This window comes from Balaenoptera physalus (assembly GCF_965194825.1).
Source record: "Balaenoptera physalus genome assembly, chromosome: 1".
Lineage (NCBI taxonomy): Eukaryota > Metazoa > Chordata > Mammalia > Artiodactyla > Balaenopteridae > Balaenoptera > Balaenoptera physalus.
This window is the reverse complement of record NC_138882.1, coordinates 8,314,950-8,333,048: the sequence shown is the minus strand read 5'-3', so window position 1 is coordinate 8,333,048 and position 18,099 is coordinate 8,314,950. Positions and strand designations below refer to the sequence as shown.

Here is an 18,099-nt window from a genome sequence, read left to right as displayed (position 1 = left end):
TGAACTATTTTTTTCCAGTAGAAAATATGAATACATGGTATAGGAGATCCAAATGGAGCAAGGTAAAACTGAATATTTCAGAAAAAATATAATCTCAAAGTTTACAAGACAAAGAAGAAGCATATCAGTTAAGATTCATTTGTGTCAGGAAGTGCAGACAACTAGATCATTTAAATGAAAAAACTTTACGAAGTAGTTTATAGAACTGAAACAAATCCTTAACAGCCTGGATAGAGCCTCTCCAGGAACCCAGGCATCAGTCACTATTGGCAAACTCTTCTGTGTACGACTTAAGGAATGACTTAGCTATAAACATTTTGTTTTGTTATGTGTGATGATTTTAAGTCTAATTAGCTAGAATTCATCTCCAGTAAATATTAAAAATATTTGATAGAAAACTTACATTATCCATCAGTGAATCACAAGTATGCATTGTATGCATACTACTTTATCAGCCTTTTGATCTTCCTAATATAGAACATTGAATTGTTTTTAGATGGAAATCTATTTTATTATTTAAAATAACGTGTTTAAATATAACTGAATGTTAAGGCTAAACTCCAAAATTTCCAAAATTAGATAAAAATACAATGCTTCTTGGAACTATAACTTAAAGTCTTAATGCTCCCTAATTTCAGATGGTCCACTCAAATTTTATTTAAGCTTTTTCTGGAGATAGTTCATATTATAGCATACTTAAAAATGAAGTAGAGGACTTGATACATATCTCTAGGTTGTGAATCATTTTTATAGAGAAAAATAGTTTATTTTCTATATTTTAGAAGAGGATATTAGAAAAAAATTTTGGTAATGGCTGCTTTGGGTGGATGTTATTTTCTTTAAGAGAGCACTGAAAAGGCCCCAGGCAAGTACTTTAATTAACACCAATTCCATCTATCAATCACTAGAGTTCCCCAAAACTCAATTATCCACTTGAATAGTTCCAAACTTCCAGAATAAACCTTTGAACAACACAGTTGAATTATCAAAAGTGAGAAAAGCAGATTCATGTCTTACATTCTTCAACATGGTCATTTATTTTGTTATCACAGCCTTTGTGCAAACAATAAATAAATTTTTTATTTTACACAAGGTATATGATATTATGGTTATAAACCAGAAATATATTTTGCTATATAGATTATTGGCTTTCATTTATGTGGATGTTTTCAATCTTTTAATAAAACTTATTTAGAATAATTATTAAGAATTGTTAGACAAGAATGAAATTAATCACATTACTATAAATAATTTTCACTAATACTGATTTTATTAGCAACTTTCCCTTAGTATAAAGTGTATAAATATTTATAATTAATAAATTATTCATAAAATGATAACTTATATTTGTTAAGAGAAAGCTTAGATGTCAGAGCTTCACTTTGCTCTGATTTCTAATACCTTTAAAATGGACACCTGGGGGCTTCCCTGGTGGTGCAGTGTTTAAGAATCCTCCAGCCAATGCAGGGGACACAGGTTCAAGCCTTGGTCTGGGAAGATCCCACATGCCATGGAGCAACTAAGCCCATGCACCAGAACTACTGAGCCTGCACTCTAGAGCCCAAGCCACAACTACTGAGCCTGCATGCTACAACTACTGAAGCTCACGGACCTAGAGCCCATGCTCTGCAACAAGAGAAGCCACCGCAATGAGAAGCCTGTGCACCGTAACAAAGATTAGCCCCCGCTCGCTGCAACTAGAGAAAGCCTGTGCACAGCAACGAAGACCCAACACAGCCATAAATAAATAAATAAATAAATAAATAAATAAATAAATAAATAAATAAAATTTTTTAAAAAATGGACACCTGGCTTAAATCATCTAGCTTGGTTTCTTCATTTAAAAAAAAGGGTTTAAATGGTTTAATGGATTTATATCCATAGAAGGCTTAGTATAAAATCCTGTATATAGTAAATTTAAGAATTTGTTATTATATTGGCAAACTATAACTAATAAAAATTTATTTCTAACTATCTAGGCATGCAAAAATGGTTGAAGGTGTGGTTTTTCATTTTATCAACATGCAAGTATTTTTCTAAGTCCTGGTTCATGGAACACATATTTTTGTTTTACATATTAGAGTTGTTTCACATCAATGCAAAAGGCTTAATTTCTTCACTTTATATTAACTTAAATGTTTAAATGACAAAATGTAATGTAAATATTTTGTAAATAAAAGTTCTAATTCTGAACTCAAGATGGGGTGTGATGATCCCCTCTCTTTGAAAGCTTGGGTTTTCACATTCTAGAGTATTTTATGTGAAATATAACCATATTAATTTATTGTTGTACCAAAGTAAATTTATATTTTTAAAAATCAAACAAAAATGTTATTGTGTAAAACAACACAATCTGTTCCAGGCCCATAAGATACTCAAATATGAAAGAAAGTTTATTATTGTTTGGCATCCTTAGAGACTTTAAAGACAATATTTCTTCTTACCTACTCCACGAAGTTGAGGAGAACAGGAAGAATATTTTTATTTGGTTTATTTTAGTTATTAGTCCTTCATTTATCCCTCCCTTTCTCTCTTTCCCTCCCTCCCTGCCATCTTTTCTTAATGTAATGGCATTAATTTCTCAGCAGTAATTCAGCCTCTATGATTTCCTCTTGTCCAAAAATCAGGGTTATTTAAAACAAAAACAAACAATAAAAACTAATCCAACAACAGATGTATAAAAATGAAGATTCAACCCAGTCAGAAGGCACTATGCTAAAAACTGAGGCCACCTAAAATTTCAGAATTGCATACATTTGTCTTCTGAAAGTTGAACCACTGCAGACAGAGTAACAATTTTCTATGATTAGTGGGTCATTCCTGACCAACCAATAATTAAGCAAATGATAAAATATTAAATAGCAGCAGACATCAACCAGCAATACTATATAGGAAAGAATAGGTAGATAGCAGAGGACCAGCATATCAAAGAAGAGGAAAAAGAAAGAACAGAGGTCAGTGTCCACAACCTGTCAAATGGTCCCATCAATTATCTGGTGAGAAGGGGTCTAGATTGGGGTGCAACTTATACATTATTTGTATTATGTTATGATTAAGAGTGGAAATGTTATTTGCCACCTCAACATGCATTCACTGTATTTTTGGAAATAGTACGTCAATTTTCTTCTGAAAAATTGTTCACTCTCTCACTTATTACCTATATAATCGGGATAATTGGCTTCATCCCTGAGTTTAGGAATAATTAGCCCAACTCAGGCTTGCCAAAGTCAAGAATCACATCCTTCTGGCTATGAGAACAGATAGATAGGGAATCTTATCTTACCAAGGAAAGGGAATATTTTTATTTGCTTGTTTAGAAGGAGACACATAGATACCATTCTGTGTTTTCTGCTGGGTACCATCAAAATAAGGTTGATGTGAGAGTAGGAGCCTTGGACTGAAAGCAGTAGAAAGCTGATCCTAGAGATGGAAAGAAAGCCAAGCCATATGGTATTGTTTAAGCTTTGGAATTAAACCATACTTAATACAAGACCTCCACTAATTTTTTAAATTTAATTAAGTCAGTATATTCCCTTATACTTCAAAAAGTTTGTCTGTTCAAACCTCAAGAGTCCTAAATGGCACATAAATATGCAATTGTAAACACACATACACATGTGAAGAATGCACACACAAACTCAAATAAGAAATTTAGGGATATTTTCCAAGTGTAACAAATTTTATTTTTCCATAAACATTAACTTATCTGATAATCTAAATTATTAAACTAAAAAATTTGTAAGAGAGCCACGGATTTTTTAAAAAATAGAATAATTAACATGCAGAAAATTGTTGCATTTATTCTCACTAATAATGAAATATCAGAATAGAAAAAAATTTTAAATCCTATTTAAAATTGTGTAAAAAGAAAAAATACCTAGGAATAAACCTGACAAAGGAGGTGAAAGACTGAGAGCTATACCCTGAGAACTATAAAACATTGATAAAGAAAACTGAAGATGATTCAAATAAATGGAAAAATATCCCATGCTCTTGGACTGGAAGAATTAATATTGTTAAAATGGCCATACTACCCAAAGCAATCTATAGATGTAATGCAATCCCTATCAAATTACCCATGACATTTTACAGCTAGAACAAATAATCCTAAACTTTATATGGAACAATAAAAGACCAAGAATTGCCAAAGCAATCCTGAGGAAAAAGAACAAAGCTGGGGGCATAACCCTCCCAGATGTCAGACAATACTACAAAGCTACAGTAATCAAAACAGTATGGTACTGGCACAAAAACAGACATATAGATCAATGGAACAGAATACAGAGCATAGAAATAAACCCACACACACCTACGGTCAATTAATCTTCAACAAAGGAGACTGGAGAAGACAGTCTCTTTAGCAAGTGGTATTGGGAAAGCTGGGCAGCTGCATGTAAATCAATGAAGTTAGAACACACCCCCACACCACACACAAAAACAAACTCAGAATGCCTTAAAGATTTAAATATAAGCTGGAACACCATAAAACTCCTAGACTAGTACATAGGCAAAATATTCTCTGACATAAATTGTAGCAATACTTTCTTATTTCAGCTTCCAAGGCAAGATAAATAACAGCAAAAATAAACAAGTGGGATCTAATCAAACTTATAAGCTTTTGCACAGCAAAAGAAACCATAAACAAAACAAAAATACAACTTACGGATTCAGAGAAAATATTTGCAAACAATGTGACTGACACGGGCTTGATTTCCAAAATAAACAAACAGCTCATACAGCTCAATATCAAAAACAAAACCAAACAAACAAAAACCCCACATAACCAAATTTAAAAAGTAGGCAGAAGACCTAAGTAGACATTTCTCCAAAAACAAGACATATGAATGGCCAACAGGCACATGAAAAGATGCTCCACATCACTAATTATTAGAGAAACACAAATCAAAATTAATGTGGTATCACCTCACACCAGTCAGAATGTCCATCAACAAAAAGTTTACAAATAATAAATGCTGGAGAGGGTGTGGAAAAAAGGGAACCCTCCTACACTGTTGGTGGGAATGTAAATTGGTACAGCCACTATGGAAACCAGTAAGGGAGGTTCCTTAAAACACTAAAAGTAGAGTTACCATATGATCCAGCAATCCCACTCCTAGGTATATATCCACAAAGAAAAAAACTCTAATTTGAAAAGATACATGCACCCCAATGTCCAAAGCAACACTATTTACAATAGCCAAGACATGGAAGCAACCTAAGTAGCCATCAACAGATTAATGGAAAAAGAAGAGGTGGTGTGTGTGTGTTTGTATATATAATGGAATATTACTCAGCCATAAAAATAATTAAATATTGCCATTTGCAGCAACATGGATGGTCCTAGAGATTATCATACTAAGTGAAGTCAGTCAGAGAAAGATAAATATCATGTGATATCACTTATATATTGAATCTAAAAAAAATGATACAAATGAACTTATTTACCAAACAGAAACAGACTCACACATATAGAAAACAAATTCATGGTTTCCAAAGGGGAAAGTGGAGGGGGGAGGGATAAATTAGGAGTTTGGGGTTCACAGATACACACTATTATTGATAAACAACAAGGATCTATTGTATAGCACAGGGAACTATATTCAATATCTTGTTACTAGCTATAATGAAAAGAATCTGAAATATATATATATCATGTATAACTGAATCACTTTACTGTACACTTGAAACTAACACAACATTTTAAATTAACTATCCTTTCATTAAAAAAAAAGAACAGCTCTCATCTTCAGCATGAGTGTCTTTAAGATCTCATGGACCTATAAATATCTATGGAATATGCAAAAAATTTCTTAGAGATTTTTACAATAATTCTGATTGTTGCACACTACTTTTCTGATAATAATAAATAATAACAATGCGTCTTGTTCATTATACTATCTGCCCAAGACACCACTCATTTAGACTTAGATTTTCACCTTTTGGTTTTTATAAATAGCCCTGGTTTTAAATAAATGATATAATCAATTATCCTACATATTTTCTATATGCTGGTATAATGTTAATGGTCACAGTATCAGTTTATGTGAAATCTAACAGGTTAACTAAGTGAATATTAAATTTTGCCATTAAAGTCAGCATCAGGCATAAAAAGTTCTCTATTTCAAAATGTAATATGAATGTACTGCTAATCCTGTTCAGACCATTTTGCCTATCAAACAGAACTTGACACAGAATTATTATAAAATTTACCTCACACCTGCATTATACTTTGGGGAAAAATGTGAGTCATCTTGTCCTCTATTGATTTCTCGTTCATGAATATCCCTCCAATCCTTCACTGTACTCTGCATGAAGTTCCTGCTGGAGATTGCCATGTAAAGAGTAGGGCAATTATGTTGTTTAACTTCATTTCAAAATGTATAGCATTAAAAGGGAAATTTTTAAATAGTTACCTTCATTTAAAATCCTTTTAAAATGATACTCCTAGCATATTTAATAGAGGGAAACAATTTTACCAAAAGCAATCATATTTTAGCAATAATAAGATACTATTGTCATAAAATCTTGAAAAGATAGATACTCAGAAAATTATGTCCATATGGCAAGATGGTGGTGATTCATGGCACATAATATCGATCATTTTGCATGACTAAGCAGCTAGCCAAATGTGCAAATATAATTAGCCACACACCTCATCTGTGAAAGGGTGTCATTAAAATGAATCTGGTTCATGGAGAATATCAGGTTCATTAACTCTTTGGGGCCATTAGAGTGCCATTTAGAAGGCATTTGTTCTCTCTGACATAATTTTCCAAATCATATTCTAGTGGCTTGTCTTGGGTATTTATTTATTTGCAGACACGGGGAGAGAGATGGAAAAAAACTAAAAAGAAAAGAAGAGGATGGAAGGAGGGAGGGAGGGGGAGAGGAAGGAATGAAGGAAGGAAGAAAGGAAGGGAGGGTGGGAGGGAGGCAGGAAGGGAGGAGAGATTTTAACAAATGTAACTCTTTCAACAATAAAACATTTTCTCAGTCTAGTCCCAGTTTTCTCTAGTAAATCTATGTTACTTTTTGTTTAGAAACATCTATACATTATTTGTAAATACACTAATAAATAACTGTAAAATGTTTTTGGATAATTTTCTGAATCACCATAGTTAAGATAAAGCAGTGTGTCTTTTGACATATACATTCCAGGTAAATAATAATGATTATTTCCCAAATATCTATTTGTCTATCCATATCTATCTATCTATCTATCTATCTATCTATCTATCTATCTATCTATCTATCTATCTATCAATCTATCTGAGAAGCAAAACCATTTCACTGGGATCTTTATATTTTGTTTTAATTAGCTAAAACTCAGATAATAAGCATATGCTATATCATATATATATATATATATATATATATATATATATATATATATATATATATATATATATATATATATATATCTCCTAAATATATAGAAATGCTTCTTTGAAGTTACACTTCTCTTTGTCAGAGACTACTGAATTCTTAACTATTTAAAAGTAAGGTAACTTAAAATTGTTATATTCACTTGTCATTGATACTGATTTTTTCTAAATATAAAAGTGAAGTATAGTCATTTCAAAAATTTTAGAAAAATGCAAATTATATACAGTAAACAATATTTTGTGTATTTTTCATAGAGACAAATAAGAATTAAATTATATTGATTTACTTATAAAATAGAAATCTTAATGTATATATTGTATATTTATATATTTTTTAAATCTCTGTTTTTATTTTTACAATGAACCTGATATTCCAGCCAAAGTTATTATAGCTTTTTTCTATTGAGGACCATACAGAAGACATAGGACAGAGTCTTTAACAGGTGCTCTCTAAATATTTTATGGATAAATGTCCAGGCAGTAGAAATGAGACAGAAAAATTGTTGGTTCACATCTACTATTTTAAAACTAGCTATTTTTAAATGACTTGCTTCTAAAATTTCCCATTATAGTTTCAGTTTCCATATAACTGATTGAACCTATATAAAACAAATCTACCTTTTGAAAACATGTTTTGGAAAGAAAATTACCATCTTGTTTTTGATGCTATAGATACATGTGGAATAAATGGTGGTATAGTTAATGAATGTTTAGCTATTTAAACAATGTTTCCAGAAGAGTTTTTTGCCTCCTTTTTTAAAATTGAGATATAATTGACATGTAACAATTGTGTAAGTTTAAGGTGTACAGTGTATTGATTTGATACATTTATATATTGCAATATGACTCCCACTGTAGCATTAGCTAACACCTCTATCACCTCACATCATCATTTCTTTTTTGTGCGGATAATATTAAGATCTAGTCTCTTAGTAATTGTGAAGTATATAATAGAGTATTGTTGACTATAATCACTATGCTGTGCCTTAGATGTCCAGAACTTACTTATCTTCTAATTGCAAGTTTATTCACCCACCCCTCAGCCCCTGGTAAACACCATTCTACTTTGTTTCCATGATTTGGCTTTTTTAGTTTCCATATGTCAGTGATGTCATACAGTATTTGTCTTTCTCTGTCTGACTTATAAATCTCACTTAGCATAATGCCCTCAAGGTCTATTGATGTCACCTGTGATGGGATTTCTTTCTTTCTCATGGCTGAATAATACTGAGTAAAAAATGTTCTTTTTTGGGGCTTCCCTGGCGGTGCAGTGGTTGAGAATCTGCCTGCCAATGCAGGGGACACGGGTTCGAGCCCTGGTCTGGGAAGATCCCACATGCCGCGGAGCAACTAGGCCTGTGAGCCACAATTACTGAGCCTGCACATCTGGAGACTGTGCTCCGCAACAAGAGAGGCCGCGATAGTGAGAGGCCCGCGCACCGCGATGAAGAGTGGCCCCCACTTGCCGCAACTAGAGAAAGCCCTCACACAGAAACGAAGACCCAACACAGCCATAAATAAATAAAAATTTTTTTAAAAAATGTTCTTTTTTTGTCCATTCATCCATTAATGGACACTTAGGTTGTTTCTACCTCTCGGCTATTGTGAATAATACTACAATAAACATGGGAGTGCAGATATCTTTTAAACATTCTATTTTCATTTTCTTTGGATATATATCCAGAAGTGGGAATGCTATATCTTATGTATCTTATGATAGTTCCATTTTTATTTTTTAAGAAACCTCCATACTATTTTCCATAGTGCCTACATGGATTTACAGTCCCACCAAGAGTGAACAAGTTTCCCTTCTCTACATCCTTGCCAATATAGTTATCTCTTGTCTTCTTGATGATAGTTATTCTAACATGTGTATGGTGATATCTCATTATGGTTTTGATTTTCATGTTAAATATGATTAGAGATGTTGAGCATCTTTCATGTACCTGTGGGCAACCTGTATGTTTTCTTTGGGAAACTATCTACTCAGGTCCTCTGCCCATTATATACTCTGATTGTTTTTTTTGCTATTGAGTTGAAAGTGTTCTTTATGTATTTTGGATATTAATTCCTTATCAGATGTATGGTTGGTTCAAAATTTTCTCCCACTCCATGGGTTGCCTTTTCATTATATTGATTGTTTCTTTTTTGTTGAAGTATAGTTGATTTACAATATTATATTACTTTCAGGTGTGCAACATAGTGATTCATTTTTTTTATAAGGTTATACTCCATTTAGAGTTATTACAAAGTAATGGCTACATTTCCTTGTGCTGTACAATATATCCTTGTTGCTCATTTATATTACACATTGTATCAATAGTTTATGTGTCTTAATCCCATAGCCCTATCTATCTCACCCTTTCCCCCTTCTCTTTCCTCACTGGTAACCACTAGTTTGTTCTCTATATCTGTGAGTCCGTTTGTTTTGTTATATACATTTATTTATTTTTTAGATTCCACATATAAGTGCAATACAGAGTATTTGTCTTGATTTGTATGACTAATTTCACTAATCATAATACTGTCTAGGTCCATCCACATTGTTGCAAATAGCAGAATTTCATTCTTTTTTATGGCTGAGTATATACATACCACATCTTCTTCCCACATTACATTCTTCTGTTGATAGGCACTAAGTTTGATTCCATATCTTCGCTTTTGTAAATAATCTTGCTATGAACATTGGGGTGCATGTATCTTTTTGAATTAGTGTTTTCATTTTCTTCAAATATATATCCAGCATTAGAATTGCTGGATCATATGGGAGGCCTATTTTTAGTTTTTAGATGAACTGCCATACAATTTTCCATAGTGGATGTACCAATTTACATTCCCACCAAGTGTTGGAGTGTTCCCTTTTTCTACATCCTCACCAACATTTGTGACGTGTAGACTTTAATGGTGTCATTTTGACAGGTGTGAGGTGATATCTCCTTGGTTTTGATTTACATTTCTCAGATGATTAGCAATGTTGAGCATCTTTTCATGTGCCTGTTTCACATCTGTGTATCTTCTTTAGAAAAATGTCTATTCAGGTCTTCTGAAATTTTTTAAATTGCATTTCTTTTTTATTGAGTTGTATGAGCTGTTTATGAATTTTGGATATTAACCCCTTATTGATCATATCATTTGCAAACATTTTCTCCCATTCTTTAGGTTGCGTTTTTGTTTTGTCAATGATTTCCTTTGCTGTGCAAAAACTTTTACATTTAATTAGGCCCTATTTGTTTATTTTTAATTTTATTTCTTTTGGTTTAGGAAACAGATCCAAAAAATATTGCTATGGGTTTTGTCAAAGAATGTTCGGCCTAAATTCTCTTTTATGAGGTTTATGGTTTCAGGATTTACATTTAGGTCTTTAATCCACTTTTTTATTTTTTTATATGGTGTGAGGAAATGTTCTAATCTCATTCTTTTACATGTAGCTGTAAAGTTTTCCCAGAACAACTTATTAAAGAGACTTTTATCCATTACATATTCTTCCCTTCATTGTTGTAGATTAATTGACCATAGTGTGGGAGTTTATTTCTGGGCTCTCTTCTGTTACATTAATCTATCTGTCTGCTTTTGTTCCAAATACTATGCTACAGGACATTCCACCCAAAAACAACAGAATACATATTCTTTTCAAGTATACTTGCAACATTCTCCAGGATAGATCTAGGAGATCATGCTAGGCCACAAAACAAGTCTCAAGAAATTTAAAACAATAGAAATTATATCAAACATTTTTTTCCAACTACAGTGGTATGAAACTAGAAATAATTACAGGTAGAAAAATGGGAAAAGCATAAACACATGGAGACTAAACAACATGCTACTAAGAAAACACTAGGTCAATGAAGAAATCAAACTGGAAATCAGAAAATACCTCAAGACAAATGAAAATAGAAACACAACTTTACAGAATTTATGAGATGCAGCAAAAGCCGTTCTAAGAGTAAGTTTATGGTGATGCAGGCCTACCTCAGTAAACAATTAAAATCTTAAGTAAACAACCTAATCTTCCATCTAAAGGAATTAGAAAAAGAAGTAAAAAGCCCAAAAGCCCAAAGTCAGCAGAAGGAAGAAAATAATACAGATCATTATGGAAATAAATAAAAGAGACCCCCCCCCAAAAGAACACAACAGTAGAAGAGATAGATAAACCAAGAGCTAATTCCTTGAATAGATAAACAAAATTAATAAACATTCAATCAGGCTAAAAAAGAAGAAAAAAGAGGAATTAAATTAATAAAATAACAAATGAATGAGGAGAAATAATAACCAACAACTCAGAGATACAAAAAAAATTATATGTGAATATTATGAACAATTAGATGCTGACAAGTTGAACAACCTCAAAGAAATTGACAATATTCAGGAAGAAATAGACAATCTGAGCAGACCAAACACTAGTAGTGAAATTGAATTTGTAATAAAAAAATGCTCCCAGCAAACAAAAGTCCACAGGGGATGGCTTCACAGGGGAATTCTACCAAACATTTTAGGAAGAGCTAATACATATGCTTTACAAAAAATTGCAGACAACTGAAGAACATGGAACATTTCCAAATTCATTCTATGAGGCCACCATTACCCTGATACCAAAAGCAGACAAACACACTACAAAAAAGAAAATTACAGGCCAATATCTCTGATGGCTATAGACGTAAAAATTCTCAATAAAATATTAGCAAACCACATTCAACAATATATAAAAAGGATCATACACCATGATCAAGCAGAATTTATTCCAGGGATGCAAAGATCATTCAATATTCACAAATCAGTCAATGTGGTACACCACATTAAGAAAGGATAAAAATTACATGATCATCTCAATAGACAAAGAAAATCGTTTAATGAAATTCAACATCAATTCATGATGAAAATCCTCATCAGAGTTGATATACAAGGATCATATTTCAACATAATAAAGGCCATTTATGACAAACCCACTGCTAACATCATACTCAAAGGTGAAAAGATGAAAACATTGGCTCTGAAATCAGGAAGAACACAAGGATGCCCACTCTTGCCATTTTTATTTAATATAGTATTGGAAGTCCTAGACACAGCAATCAAACAAGAAAAAGAAATAATAGGCATCCAAATTGGAAGGGAAGAAATAAAACTGTCACTATTTGCAGATGACATGATACTATATAGAGAGAATTCTAAAATATCCACCAAAAAACTATTTGAACTAATAAATGAATTCAGTAAAGTTGCAGGATACAAGATTAATATTCAGAAATCTATTGTTTTTCTATACACTAATAATGAACTATCAGAAAGAGAAAGCCAAAAAAAAAAAAAATCCTATTTACAATCACATTGAAAAGAATACAATACCTAGGAATAAGTTTAAGCAAGGAGGTGAAAGACATATTCTCTGAAAGCTATAAAACAATGATGAAGGAATTTGAAAATGATACAAAGACATGTAAAGATATCCCACATTCTTGGATTCAAAGAATTAATATTTTGAAAATGTCCATACTACCTCCAAGCAGTTTACAGATTTAATGCAATTCCTGTCAAAATACCCATGAGACTTTTCACATAACTAGGACAAATAATCCTAAAATTTATACAGAAACACAAAAGACACTGAATTGCCAAGGCAATCTTGAGAAGAAAACATACAAAGCTGGAGGCTTGGGCTATGGAGGTCAGAACCAGGGAGAGGACTGGCGTTGGCTGTGTGGAGACAGCCTGAAGGGGCTGGAGTGTGGTGTGGCTGCAACCGAGGTTTTACACAGAAGAAGCTTGGGCCCACCAGAGAGGCAAAGCACCATTGTTGGGGGGTGCACAAGGAGAGGGGCAGGACTGCCATTGGAGCATCTTTCCCTGCTTGCACACATGCACTCTCAAACAACAGGACACCACCTACTTGAGCTCTGGGGGCAGGTGCAAGCTCTTGCTGCCATCATGGGCTCCAGAGGTGGGCACAGACTGCCACTGCTTCTGAGAGACCTGCAAGCAGGCACCAATCACTGCCCCTGCGATTGCAGGCCCAGGGAGTGAGCGCAGACAGCTGCTGCCACTCTGACACACACAAGCAGGCGACAATCACTGCCCCTGCTGGTGCGGGGCCCAAGGAGAACATGCAGGTGACCACAGCTGCATAACCCCTATCAAGGAGATAACAGACAGCACATGCTGAGGAGAGAGGCAGCACGCCTCTAAACTAAAAGGAGCCCTCTTGCCAAAAATATTAAACCCATACAAGCTACATGGGGACACTCTCACATATAAATAGCCTTCCAAGACCACAGGAGATTACTGTTTCTCCTAAACTCACAGCATAAGAGAAATATAAGTAAAATGAAGAAGCAGAGGAACCACTTCCAGTTAAAAGACCAAGAGAATTCCCCTGAATGAACAATGAAACAGACCTCTTCAGTCTAATAGACACTGAGTTCAAAAAGGAGGTAATGAAAATACTGGAGGAATTAAGAAAGACTGTCAACAGAAATGCAGATTACTATTAAAAGGACCTAGAAACTTTAAGGAGGAGCCAAGAAAACTCATTTTCAGAGATGAAAGCTGAGCTAAAGGCAATGTTAGCAGAATGGATATTGCAGAAAACAAATAAGTGATCTGGAAAATAGAATAATGAAAACCACCCAATCAGAGCAGCAGAAAGAAAGCCAAAAATAAAAAATAAATAAAATGAAAGCAGTATAAGAGACCTATGGAATAACATAACATGTGCCAATCTATGCATAATAGGGATCCCAGAAGGAGAAGAAAGAGAAAAGGGGATTGCAAATGTATTTGAAGAAATTATGGCTGAAAACTTCCCAAAGGTAAGAAGGAAATAGATATCTAGGTACAGGAAACACAGAGAATTCCAAACAGGATGAACACAAACAGACCTACACCAAGAAATATTATAATCAAAATGACAAAAGTTAAAGAGGGGATTCTAAAAGCAGAAACAGAAAAACAAATGGTTTATTACAAGGGAACCCCCATAATGCTATCAGCTGATTTCTCTAAAGAAACATTGCAGGCCAGAAGGGAGTGGCAAGATATATTCAAAGTCCTGAAAGGGAAAAATCTTCAACCTAGGATAACCTACCCAGCAATATTATCATTTAGAAGAGAAGGAGAGAAAAAGAATTTCTCAGACAAGCAAACACTAAAAGAATATAGCAATACTAAATTTATCCTAAAGGAAATATTGAAAGGTCTTCTCTAAATAGAAAAGTAGTAAGAATCTATAGGAAAAAGAAAATCACAACTGGAAAGTAAATCACTTAAATAAGCCAGTATACTGATCAAAAGGAAAAAAATCTATTTTTGCAAGCAATGATAAACATAAGGAAGAGCAAAAGGATAAATATAAAGATGTAAAAGAGGACATCACAATCATAAAATGTCAGGGAAGAGTAAGAAAGTGTAGATTCTTTTTTTTTTTTTTTGAATGTGTTTGAACCTATATTACTATCAGTCCAAAGCAAGCAGATATAGAAAGGGGTTAACAAACTTGAAAAACAGCATAACCACAAATCAAAAACATACAATAGATTCACAAAAACCAAAAAGAACACAAGGATAAAATAAAAGAAAACCATCAAACCACAAAAAGAAAAAGAAATGAACAAAGAAGAAACATAGACTCAACTGGAAAACAAGGTTTAAAATGGCAATAATTTATCAATAATAACCTTAAATATCAACGGACTAAATGCTCCAATCAAAAGACATAGATTGTGGGTATATCCAGAGAAAACCATAATTTGAAAAAATACATACACCCCAATATTCATTGCAGCACTATACAAAGCCAAGACACGGAGCAACCTACATGCCCATCAAAAGATGAATGCATAAAGAAGATGTAATATATATATATATATATATATATATATATATATACACACACACACACACATACACACACACACACAATGGAATATTACTCAGCCATAAAAAACAATGAAATAATACCATTTGCAGTAACATGGATAAACCTAAAGATTATCATACTAAGTGAAGTAAGTCAGACAAAGAAAGACAAATATCATATGATATTACTTATATGTGGAATCTAAAAATATGATACAAATGAACTTATTTACAAAACAGAAACAGACTCACAGACTTTAAAAATGAACTTATGGTGCGGAAAGTTGGGGAGAGGGATAAATTAAAGAGTTTGGGATTAACATATACACACTACTATACATAAAATAGATAATCAACAAGGACCTACTATATAGCACAGGGAACTCTACTAAATAATCTGCAATAACCTATAAGGGAAAAGAGTCTGAAAAAAAATGGATGTATGTTTATGTATAATTGAATCACATTGCTATACACCTGAAACTAACACAACATTGTAAATCAGCTATACTCTAATATAAAATAAAAATTAAATTAAAAAAGACACAGAGTGGCAGACTAGATAAAAAAACAGAGCCTAAAATATGCTGCCTATAAGGGACCCACTTTCAGGCAAAGAATACACATAGTTTGAAAGTGAGGGGATTGAAAAAGAAACAGAAATGCAAACAGAAATGACAAGAAAGCGGGGGGTTGCAAAACTCAAATCAGACAAAATTGACTTTAAAACAAAGGTCATAAAGAAAAATAAAGAAGAAAACCATATAATGATAAAGGGATCAATACAAGAAGAGTATTTGACATTCATCAACATATATAAACCTAATATAGGAGCACCCAAATACATAAAACAAATACTAACAGACATAAAGGGAGAAATTGACAGGAATACAATAATAGTAGGAGACTTTAACACCCCACTCACATCAATGGACAGATCTTTTATACAGAAAATCTTCCTCAAACAACAACAAAAACAACAAAATTCTCAAATAAATAACCTAACCTACCACATAAAAGAACTAGGAAAAGAACAACAAAAAACACCTTAAACTCAGCAGAAGGAAGGAAATAATAAAGATCAGAGAGGAAATAAGTAAAATAGAGACTTAAAAAAAAACAAGTCAATAAAAGCAAGAACTGTTTCTTTGAAAGGGTGAACAAAATTGACAAAACTCTGGTTAGGCTCACGAAGAAGAAAAGATAGAGAATCCAAATAAACAAAATAAGAAACAAAAAAGGAGAAATATTAACCAATACTGCAGAAAAACACCATAATAGAATACTATGAACAATTATATGGCAACAAATTCGACAACCTACAAGTGGACAAGTTTGTAGAAACATAGAGCCCACGAAAATTGAATCAAGAAGAAATACATTGTTGGAGGGGAAAAATCAAGTTGGCAGAGTAGTAGGACATGAAGCTCACCTTCTCCCACAAATACATCAAAAATACATCTACATATGGAATGATTCTCACAGAATATCTACTGAACGCTTGCAGAACACCTCAGACTGCTGAAGTGGCAAGAGAATCTCCATGTAACCAGGTAGGAGAAAAGAAAAACGAAAAAAAAGCAAGAAAGGAATTGGGACTGGACCTGCACCACTGAGAGGGAGCTGTGAAAGATGAAAGGTTCCTGCACCCTGGGAAGATACCTCACTGGCAGGGAGACTGGCTGTGACAGGAGGGGAACTTCAGAGGCTTGGAGGCTAGCACAGCAGCCAGTATGCAGCAGCCAGAGCAGAGGGAGAACTGCACAGATGGCCAGTGTCGCTGTCCTGCACTACCCAGCCTGACATGCACATCCCCAGTGCTGGTGGGGGCTGGGGGCTGGAACTCGGGCTTCGGAGGTCAAAACCAAGGAGAAGAATGGCGTTGGTGGTGTGGAGAAAGAATGAGGGGGGCTGGAATCCAGTGCAACTGTGGCTTGGGGTATACTTGGAGGAAGCCTGGGCTACCTTAGATGGCCAGTCACCATTGTTTGGGGTGTGCATGAAGGGAGGGGTGGGAACCGAATCGTAGCCTTCTTCCCTATGGGTGTGCTTGTGGAGGTAAGGACGCTGCCTGCATGGGCTCCAGGGGCGGTCGCAAGTCTCCACTGCCTCCCTCCTGGACCCTAGGAGTGGTTGCTGGCCACTGCCACAACCTGCCCAGAACCAGGAGTGGATGTGGGCCCCCAACACCTCACGCCTGGACCCAAGGAATGGTCGCAGGCCTCTGATGCCACCCACTTGGACCCCAGGACTGGTGACGTCCCACCACCGCCTCCCTCCTGGACCCCAGTAATGGTCACAGGCCCCCACCGCAGACTGCCCAAACTCCAGGAGTGGTTATGAGCAGCCTCCACTCCCATCTCATAACCTGGAGGCATGCCTGAGCCACCGCTGCCAAGAACCCCAGGACTGGGCACCAGCCGTCACATCTGCACATCCACTATGAAGGGGATAACCACCAGCACACGCTGAGGAAAGAGCCAACAGGCACCCATACTTAAAAGAGCCCTTCCACCAAATATGTCAAACCCACACAAGCTATTCTGGGACGATCCTACATATAAATAGCCCTCCAAAGCCACAGTAGATAACTGCTTCTCCTAAAAACTCACAGAGTAAGAGAAGTATAAGTAAAGTGAAGAAGCAGAGGAAACACTCCCAGTTAAAAGATCAAGAGCATTCCCCTGAATGAACAAACAATGAAGCAGACCTCTTCAGCCTAAAGCACACTGATTTCAAAACGGAGATAATGAAAATACTGAAGGAATTAAGAAAAACTATCGATATAAATGCAGAGGACTGTAAAAAGGAAGTAGAAAATATAAAGAGGAACCAAGAAAAACTGGAAAACTCATTGCTGAGATGAAAA

The 18,099-nt window shown here is 34.5% G+C and overlaps 1 long non-coding RNA gene across 1 annotated transcript in view; it reads left to right on the top strand.

Moving 5' to 3' along the window:
- The window catches only part of LOC309644649, a 29,095-nt gene extending 13,692 nt beyond the window's left edge, over positions 1-15,403 (top strand). Inside the window, exon 2 of the long non-coding RNA XR_014254536.1 lies at positions 19-15,403. This is a non-coding gene — a long non-coding RNA (uncharacterized lncRNA). The remainder of the gene's footprint in view (positions 1-18) is intronic.
- Positions 15,404-18,099: the final 2,696 nt, after the last annotated feature.